Here is an 11,203-nt window from a genome sequence, read left to right as displayed (position 1 = left end):
CCTAGTGCTCTATCCACTGAGCCACCTAGGTTCCTCAAACCTGGCACATAATAGTAAATGTTTAATAAATGCTTTCTATTACCTTGCTATAGAATCTTTCTGTAGTTCAGTGAAAATGTTACTGGGTTTGAGGATCGGGTCTTAAATTCTAACTCTGACACTACCTATGCCCCCCTTGGACAATGAGTCAATTAACAAGCGTTTATTTTATAAATAACATTTATTATTATTATTTATTTACACTTACTGTGTGCCAGATGTGGCATCTGGGTGGCTCAGTGGACAAAATGCTGGGTCTGGAGTCAGGAAGACTCATCTTCCTGAGTTCGAATCTGGCCTCAGATACTTACTAGCTGTGTGACCCTGGACACGTCATTAAATGCTGTTTGCCTCAATTTCCTCACCTGCAAAATGAGCTGGAGAAGGAAATGTCAAACCACTCCAACATGTTTGCCAAGAAAACCCAAAATGGGATCATCAAGGATAGTACATGACTGAAAATGACTGAACAACCATGTGCTGGGTACTATGTTTGGTGCTGAGAATGTAAAAATAAAAATGAATCAGTGCCAGCCATCAGGATGTTTACCTTCTGTTTGTGGGAATCAACATGTACACCGATAAGTTTGCATAAAGCATATATAATGTATGTATGTATGTATATATATGCACACACACATACATATATACGTATATGTATGTATATATATGTACGTACACACACACACACAGTAATGTCAGGACTTGGGGCATTTGGGGAGATCTAATATAGGAAGTAGTGCTTGAGCGGAACTGAGTTTGGAAGAAAACCAAAGATTCTAAGAAGGACAGGTAAAGCAGGAGTGGACCTCACTTTTCAGTAAAATGAGGGGGTCATGGACTACCTGATGCCTAAGGTCCCTTCCGGCTTTTCTCTCACGACAACTCTCACATTTATCGCTTTCTCTCCATTCACACCCTCTCATCACTCTACGGCAGGACCTAGTTGACTCCCTCCTAACTGGTTCCCCTGCTTCAGGGTAATAAGGGGGGTGAGGAGGGGAACCAATTACTAAAGCTACAGCTACCAGAAGGAGCTTCCAAAGAAACACATCTCAGAAACCTGCTCAAAAACTTTCAGTGCCCCCTGGTTGCCTAGACGACAAAGTCCAAACTCCTCAGCCTGGCAATTAAAACCCTCTACAATCTGGCTCCCATCTACCTTTCCAGACTTACTTCATTCTGTCCGCCTTCCTATTTAACATTCTAGCCAAGCTGGAGGACTAGCTTTTCCTGGAACGTGAACCTTTGGCATTTGGAGAAGCTTAGAATGTACCTCTTCCTCAGCCCCACCCTTCTGAGAGCTTTTCAGCTCAGGTACCATCTCCTCCAGGAAGTTTTTCCTAATCCTCGCTGCTATTTCTTTCAGCCTTCTCAGGTTTCTTCTTATTGTACTTATCTGAGCGGAGAGCCTTCAGAACTTGTAGTCAAGAAGATCTGAGTTCAAGTCATGTACTAGCTGTGTGACCCTGGGCAAGTCATTTAACCTCTGCCTTGGTTTCCTTATCTGTAAAATGGGGATAATATTAGCACCTACCTGCTAGGGTTGTTATGAGTATCAAATGAGTTAACCTATGTAAAGTACTTTGTAGACCTTGAAGCACTATATAAAGATTAGCTATTACTCTTACTGATACTACTATATGTTTGACCTTAGGCAAGTCACTGTCCCTAGTCCTTAGATAAATTACCTAATCTGTAAAATAAAGGGGGATGCATTAGATGACCTCTGAGGTCCTTCTAGTTCTCCATCCATGTTATTAACTGTCTGCCCCCACCCCCAGGACAGTATAAAGCTCCTATATAGAAATAACTAGTTTATTTTCATCCTTGTGCCTCCAGTGCCTTGCATATAATAGATGCTTAATAAATGTTTACTGAATGAATTAAGCTTGGTGCACACACATACACACACATGCATGTATATACACACGTACTTTGTCATATCCTGACTAAGTGAAGATTACTCTTTTGGACAAGGGACACACCTTCCTACTTTCTGAGAGAGAAAGAACATTGAGATTTTTTTAGTCACCCTATTTGAGGCTGGTGTGGGTGACTAGGACTTCCACAGAGACAGAATTTGGTGGGATAACTGCACCCTGGATCAGATGTTTTTTGAGGCAGGGGTCAAGAAGATAGTGACAAAAGGAATTATTCTTGTTCAAAAGAGATCCCAAGTCAGGCATTGCTTCACTATGACTGTATCTTCTACCAGATTCTAGGGACATTCCCCATTGTATTGGGTAAAGACAACAACCAGTGACAGCCTATTTGGGAAGAACAGCACCTGATGCTGCCTTTGGAGAATAGCCTAGAGGGGGATCTGTGATGGGAAGTGAAATCTGATGGTGCCTCCTGGGAGATTTGAAGAACCATAGAAGATTCCCTGTCCAGGGTCTGGACTAGTCTGATCTTTGGGAGAGGGTTGCTCATCAGAGGGTAGCGTCAGTTCCCAAGAGCTCATTGAAAGATTACTATTTCATTTTTGCCACTTTAATAAAACTGCAAGATGGATCATGAAGTGATATCAGGAAAACACTCATATATTCTAGGTGAGGGGGCTATGAGTCAACAAAGGAGAAAAATCCCCTGATTTGGGGGGTCAATTTTTGTCTTGAGAGAGTCTCTGACATAAGGGTAATGCTTAGACTGTTTTTTATTTCTTTTAAATTTTTAAGCTTTAGTGCTACCTTGGGTTTTAAATCAGTCTTCTCCAGACACTGAACCTCACACCCTCGTGAACTTTCCCTTGTGAAAAGGAAAAACAACTAAGCAAAACTGACTATCAGAAGGACCATTGACAGCAAATGCAACACTTCTCACCCAAAAGCATCCTCCAACCTCCTCTATCTCTCAGGAAAATGAAAGGGGTACATTTTTCAACTCTTCTCCAGGGCCAAAAGAGTCATCAAAATGACCAAACCTTCAGCATTATTATAATCCTGGTTAGTCACTTCCTTTAATTTTCTTTTCATTTGAATTATTGCAGGAACAATTTTCCTGCTACTTCATTCTGCATCATTTCCCATAAATCTTTCCATCTTTCTCTGACTTTCCCATATTCATTTTTTTATGATGCAATAATATTCCATTATATTTATATACAAGAATTGGTTGATCCATTCTCTAATCCATGAGCTGTTTTTAGTTTTTCACTGCTACAAAAAGGCCTGCCATGGCTGTTTTGGTATACATGGTATCTTTTTTCTGTCTTTGACCTCCTTGGGGTATATAACCCTTGGGAGACTGTCTGGGTCAAAGAGTATTTGTATTGCTTTTATATTTTATGTGTGTTTTATATCTTGTTTTCCAAACTGAATTTTAGGTTTCTCGTGGCTATGGACCATGTCTTCTATTTTTCAGGATCATCCATGGCGCCTAAGATGGTCAGCTAGGTGACAACGTTCAAATCCAGCCTCAGATACTTACTAGCTGTGTGACCCTTGGACAAGTTACATAATCCTGCTTACCTCAGTTTCCTCATCTGTAAAATGACCTGGAGCAGGAAACAGCAAACTACTCTAGTATCTTTGCCAAGAAAACTCCAAAAGAGGTCACAAAGAGAATGACTAAACAGCAACTACAATATGGTACCTAGGACAATGCCCTGTAATAATAGCTTATACATATATGTGTGTGTGTATACACATATATACATGAACACAAACATGAATACACACATATACAAACATACATGCATATATACACACATACATATGCATACACATATACACATGCATGTATACATACATATATACACAAGAATGCATATACACATAGATATACATATACACATGCATACACATACACATATACACACATGCACACACATGCACATGCATATATATTAATATACACATACCTACCTATATATACACACATGCATACACATGCACACATATATAACATGTATACACATGCACACATATCCATACATGTGTATATCATATATATTTATGGTTTTGCAAAGATCCTTACAGACATCATCTCATTTGATCATTTACCTCATTTTACAAATGAGGCAACTAAGGATCAGAGTTTAAATGGTTGCATAGGATTTCATGGGCAGCTAGGTGGTGCAGTAGCTAGAGCGCTGTACCTGAGTTAGGAAGACTTGAGGTCAAAACTAGCTTCAGACACTTACTGGCTGTGTGACCCTGGGCAAGTCACTTAACCCTATTGCCTCAGTTTCCTCATCTGTAAAATAGGCCAGAGAAGGAAATGGTGAACCACTCCGGTGTCTTTGCCAAGAAAACCCTAAATGGAGTCACAAAGAGTTGGGCAAGACTGAAAAATCACTGAATAACAACACAAATAGGGTCACACAGTTAGTAAATGTCAGGGGTAGGATCTGAACCCATGTCTTCCCCACTCCAAGTCCAGTATGCCATGCACTATGCTACACTGCCCCATGACAGAGTTCAAGGCATATTTGTTGAATGATTGATTGCTTTTTTTTGACAATTGGGTTTAGAAACAGGCAGCTTGGCAGGAGGAATAAGCAAGAGGTTATAGGAACAGCAAGTACAGCAGCCCCTTTCATCCATCTTCATTTACATTTAAGTGAGGTGACTGATAGGAATGGACTTTAGAGCCTGAACTTAGTCTTCTGCAGCCTCTCTCTTATTTTCGGTTTGAGTCGGGAGTGACCTTTTCTCTGACGAGCAATAACCCTGGAGAAAGCAGGAGGAGGAGAGCTGAAGATTAGGGTCACTATGGGGAGAGAGCAATAAAGTAGCTGCAAAGGGCCTAATAAACCCGGGTAATTGAATGTTGTAAGAATTGTGACTGGGGCAATGGGAACATCTCGGTGTCACCTCCCAGAAACAATCACTAAGGACAAAATGATGCCTGGGCTGAGGTAGAGCAAATCCAGTTATGAAACTAACATTGAGCTGATCTGCTGTTCCTGTCTGGAACCTTAGGACGGTCAGCAATGACCCTTTTTTTTAGTCAATAGGTCAGGAGAGGATCCACAAGTTTGGGAGGCCAAGCTTCAAGACAAGGTGCTTTTAAAGAACTTGTATTATTGAAATGAAGGTAAAATTACGAAACTGATGGTTTGTCCCTAGTGCTCTGGAGGATGGAGAACCATCCTCATTTTTGGTACCCCCCTCCTTCACTCTAGCATCTTCTCGATTGCTTCCCACATAACCAGTAGCCCCATGGGGTATATGGGTATTCAGGGAAGACTGATAACTCTGGTGTGAGGACTTCCCGAGCTCTTTTCAGGATGCTCATCCACCTTGGGTGTTCACCTTCACCCAACTCTCACTTGTGGCTCCAAGAAGCTGTAGCTTGTAGAGTGGCCACATCCCAGTAAAACTATCTGGGCAGATGGGCTAAACCAAGTGGAGGGTAACCTACAGGCCTCAAACCTGCTGGTGAGGTAGGGTGATGTCTAACTCAAGCACGTGAAAACTTTCCTCAGTAGAATGGGTGGAAGAGAACTATTTGTTCCAACGGCCATAAAGGCAGCTGAAGTTCTTAGAATTTGGACAGACATCAAAGATGCCAAGGTCATCTCCTACATCCTGGGTCATCGTCGGTTGTTCAGACTTTTGTCCTGCCACTGGACTTCGATGCCTCTGGAAGAGAGAGTGAGGCTGAAGACTTTGTGCAACTCTGCCTTGCTTGAATTCAATCCATGCTCTGGTCAAGACATCACCCCATGATATCATTGGTCCTCTTTGAAGATGAAGGATGAACTAGTGAAAATGAAGATTGTCCTTGTCCTCAAAGATCTTACATTCTACTGAGGGAATACAATATGTACTCAAATGAGTTACTTTAGCATCTACACGCAGAGTCATTTCAGGAGAAACCACCAGCACTAGCAAACAAAGGACAAACAATAGCACCCTCATGCTCCCTCAGCATCCTTAGAGCCCCAGAAGGCCTGCTGTGGTTCTCCACTGGGTTAGCACACCAGGTTCAGGGATTTTCCAGACCTTCCCCTGAGCAGCAACCTAGTCCTACCCCTGACATTTACTAACTGTGTGACCCTATTTTTGTTGTTATTCAGTGATTTTTCAGTCTTGCCCAACTCTTCGTGACTCCATTTAGGGTTGTCTTGGCAAAGACACCGGAGTGGTTCACCATTTCCTTCTCTGGCCTATTTTACAGATGAGGAAACTGAGGCAATAGGCTGTGACCATAATACGGGTACCCATTTTGTTTTCTGTTCTTTGCTACTACAAAAAGTCCTGCTATGGCTATTTTGGTATACATAGCATCTTTCTTTCTGTCTTTGACCTCTTTGGGATATCTGTCCCTCAGTGGGATCTCTGGGTCAAAAATATTTGTATTGCTTTTGATTTTGCATGTGTTTTGTACCTTATTTTTCAAATTGAATTTTAGGTTTGTTGTGGGCAAGGATCATGTCTTACACTCTTTAGGACCATCCATAATACCTAGGACAAGTACCCTGTAAGAATAGCTCATATTTATACAGCATTTCACAGTTTTTCAAAGATCTTTCCTCACGTCATCTCATTCGGTCTTCATTACCCATACATACTCACTGGCTGCGTGACATTGGGCAAATCATGAACCAGGCAGCTCTTTAAGACTCAAAGTTGAAGAGAAGGTGTTGTTGTTTGGTCGTGTCCAACTCTTCACAACCCCATAGACCATATTGTGCTTGGAATTTTCTTGGCAAACATACTGGAGTGGTTTTCCATTTTCTTTTCCAGGGTCACACAGCTCATTAATGTCTCAGGCTAGACTTAAACTCAGGTCTTCCTGACTGCAAGGCCCTGTGCTCTATCCACTGAGGTACCTATCTTCCTTGAAGAGAAGGGGCCAACCAGCACTGATAGAAGGAGTTCTCTCACTTGGGACTTCCTTATACCAATAAAATCACAGATCCAACGCTTATCCTGGGCAGTTAGGTAGCATAGTGGATAGACTTCTGGCTTGGAGTCATGAAGATCTGAGTTCAAAATCTATCTCAGATACTTACTAGTTGAAGGCCTATTCTGATCACACAAGAAGCCAAGCTGATAAACTAATCTAAACTTAGGTGTTAATGGCAGGTAATCTCAATGATGGTTTTCATCACTTAATCATGGATCATGTTCACCCATTGTGGTAGGTCTATGGGAATATTTTTGGGTGAGACTATCCCTTTCTTTACTCTTCAAATCATACCTTATAAAGGACTGACTATTCCACCCATGCTCATTGCCAGCCTTGTTGAAACATTCATTGCTGAATGCTCAGTTAAGCATTTATCAAATACCTACTTTGTGCCAGGTATGGCACTAAGTGCTGGGGATCTAAAGAAAGGCAAAAGACATTCCCTGGTCTTGATAGTTTAAAGAATGGGCATGGCTGCATAGAACCTTCTAAAGACTATAAACCTGTCTTTTTTTGTGGGTTCTTCAACAAAGCTTATGCCAGCACAGAAAACTTGAGCATGCTTCATGGGGTCAGGGTTTCAGTGCTTTCAGATCCTTCAGATCCTTTCAGTCCAGGACCAAGACAACACTGCGTTTGGAGCCCGAAGATATGGGTATGAAGGCTGATCTTGCCTGCTATTATCTGTTTGACCTCATTATGCTTTTCTGGGTTTCAGGTCCTTTATTTTATAAAGTGAGGGGTTTCCATTGGACTATTTCTAAAATCCATCTCATGGATATAGTCTATGATGCTACGGGCAGAGCTTTGCCATTGAGATCTGCTCCACTTAGGGTCTTTTTGAAACACCATTTCTAGAATGACTTCTTCCACCTGCCCACAGCTTCCAGAACTTAGGTATGTCAGCAGTCAGGCACAATTCTCTATGGTCTCTTCCGTCTATTTGAACATGTTTACAGGAACACTAGGAGAGACAGATGTTGTAGCAGAAAGAGCATCAGATGAGATATTAGGAGATTGAGGTTTTAATCCTGGTTGGAAGAGACCTTAGAGACGGTGAGACCTAACAGGTTAGAGTAGAAAGAGTCTTAGACTTAGAAACAGAAGATTTAGGTCCAAATCCTGCCTCAGACACTGATTGGCTGTGTGACCACAGACTAGTCACTTAACATTTTTGTGTTTCAGTTTCTTCATCTGTAAAATGTGGTTAATAATACTTTTACTGCTTACTTTACAGGGTTGCTGTGAGAAGGGCGTTTCGTGGATAGAAGCCTCTAGGTGACTCACTGGATAGAGCACAGGGCCAGGAGTCAGGAAGACCTGGGTTCAAATCAGATAGATCTTAGACAGTTATTAGCTGTGTGACCCTGGGCAAGTCACTTACTTATTTCTGCAACATTTATAAAATACGGATAATAATAGCACCTATTTCCTAGGGCTGTTGTGAGCATCAAATGAAATAAGATTTTTTAAGTGTTTGGCACATAGTAGGTGCTCAATAAAGGTGCTTTGTTTCTTTCCTTTCTATGGTCCTACATTCAAATCCTGCCTCAAATAATAGCTTAGTAAATCACTTAGTATCTTTGATTTATACAAATAAACTCATTTCTGTCTCAGTTTCCTCATTTGTAAAAATACGGATTTATACTCAGTGTCCTCACAGATCCCCCCTTAGATCAAAATCTATGATCCAATGATGCTTAAGGTCCTGTATAAAGGTAAGGTTATTATCTCCGGATTCCTGAGCCAGATCTCTTTCTACGACACTACCCTGTTGCTTATGCTGTCAGAGTTTCCTTTCTGCCTTGAAAAATGTTATGATTCCGTGAGTAGATTAGGCAGGCTGGAATTGTGCTAGAGCTAACCCTGCTCTAATCTCCTGAAAATCCCTTTTTGGGCCCATCCAATTGCTTTGATTGAATCCTTCAGCTTTCCTGTCTGGTTTTGAGGGGCAATTGTGGAAGTTACTTGGACCACTTTTCTTTCTGAGGCTGGGAGATCCAAGTCCTGGGCCTGGGGGAAATCACACTTACCCTTCTCCACCCCACCTCCTTCCTGTACGCTCCCTCTAATATCATTGTGCAGGTGAACTCAGTATTCAAATTGTCTCAAAGGGCAACCTTTGAGAATAAATGTGGAAAAAAAAAAGGCAGCCTGAGGGGTGTGGTGCTTTCCTCTGGGAATGTGGGTGGGTGGAGATGTAGTTAAAAGGAGGGAATGGTAATCGAAGAAGACTTTAAGGGTCTTGTTCTCATTCTCAGCAGGCAGAGCTACTTCTCCCTCCACCCCATGGCTGCCTCCCTTAGTCGCTGCTCCCCCACTGCCAACAGCACCGGGGCTCACAAAGCAATCAGCCCTTTTCACCATTCCCCAGAGATGACTCTGCAGTCATGTGTAGCTTAAGCTGTAACCCAATACCAGCTGATGTAATAACTAAGGGAGGAAAGCTGGCCAGTTTCCTAATGGCTCTCTCTGGAACTTTGCATAAACAGGTCATGGGGTGACACCCCTGCAGGACCCAAGGGCATCCTACATTCAATGAACGAATCTTGTCTAGATTATGAAAGTCATGTTGCTAACTTTCCTGTCTTCCTCCCTCCTGCTCCTGGCGGAAGTCACACTGTGGTGTATCTTTTGTGTGCTCATTACCCTCTGACACCCACAAATGTAATTTGCTTTAGAAAACAGATTTGGAGACTCCTAGGGTTTTCTTCTAACATTCATATATGAGCTTTTTTCCTGGTAATTTGTATTGTTATCCCTGTTATTATCTAACTTGGATCAAAGACACATGCCAGTAAATAGAGAGCTGGACTTAGGGCCAGGAAGGTGGGCTCAAGCCTTACCCGTGATATATACTGACTACATGACCCTGGGGAAATCATGGAACCTCTCAATGCTTTGGGCCAGAAGTTCCCAGACTTATTTGGCTTACCACCCCCTTTTCAAAAAAAAAATTACTCTGCAGCCCCCGACCCCCCATCCACTTTTTTTAAACCCTTTAACATCTGAGGGTTTTTTTTTAAAATGTGCATCATTTCAAAAATATATACATATTTTTGAAATGATGCATATTAAATTTAATAATTTGCTATAAATGTGTGGGTTTTTTTTCCTGCATTGAAATTTTGATGACACAATATTGTGTCATGTAACTGTATTGTACTGTATTGTAATCAAGTCATTATACTTACATATCCCTGCCAGTGCATGCTGGACTTTCCAACAATGAGCAACAGGCTTGCTTGCCAACACTTGCTTGTTAAGACCCATCTGCCAACTTGACCACTGATGGGTTATAACTTGCATTTTATATGTTTGTTTGGAAAATAATGTAATTACTATAATTTTAACTCTGTTATACAACAGATGAAACATGTACAAACGGTTTTTCAAGAGTTTCTTCACTTTTCTTCTTTCCTTATGCTTCCACTGGTTCCTCATTTTTATTCCCCCCCCCCCCCCCCCCCCACCATTCCAATGTACCGCAGAGGGCAGTATTGCCCACTTTGGGAACCTATGCCTAGGCCAGTACTGTCAAACTCAAACCTTAAATTATACGTAAAGATCCTTGAGGGCACATACTGACTTAGAAAATCACATACTAAGATTATCTATGTTCTATTATATTTTTATTTAGCTAAATATTTCCCAATTACATTTTAATCTGATTCAACTATACTAGGGAAAGTTGTAGCAGGCCACATGTTTGACACCTCTGCTAGGCAACGCTCTTGATTATAAATTTTAAGAAAGTTGCTGATCCAAATTGGTAAAGGGAATTCCCTTATCTAGGAGTTCCCTATATGGGTGAAATGATATGCCCAATCTCTATCCTTGTCCTGTACACCTTTGCAACACATGTATCACCTTCAGAGACAGAACATCTTCATTTATTAATGACCAAAAATGGTGCGAGAGGATAGAGAGGAGGAACTGAGTCATTCTAGGTCCTAAAGTCCCATAGAAAAGTCCTAAAGCAAACACACACACACACACACACACACACACACACACACACTCAGGAAATATGTAGGCAGACAGATATGATCTAAGGGATCTCAGGTTTGGGCGTCTGCAGAAAAGAGAGTCCAGATAGGAATGGTGGAAAATGCATGTAATCCCAACTAGCAGGGAGGCATGAGGCTGGTGGATATCCAGAGCTCTGGAGTTCTGAGCTCCAGTAGGTTATCGTGGGCGGGAGGGGGGGGGAGGGGAGGGGGAATAACAAACTAAGTCCAGCATTAATGTGATGAGTCTCAGGGAGGAGGGAACCACCAAGTAGCTTAAGAAAGGGAGA

Source organism: Trichosurus vulpecula, chromosome 1 (genome assembly GCF_011100635.1).
Source record: "Trichosurus vulpecula isolate mTriVul1 chromosome 1, mTriVul1.pri, whole genome shotgun sequence".
Classification (NCBI taxonomy): Eukaryota; Metazoa; Chordata; class Mammalia; order Diprotodontia; family Phalangeridae; genus Trichosurus; species Trichosurus vulpecula.
Note: the sequence above shows the minus strand (reverse complement) of the source record.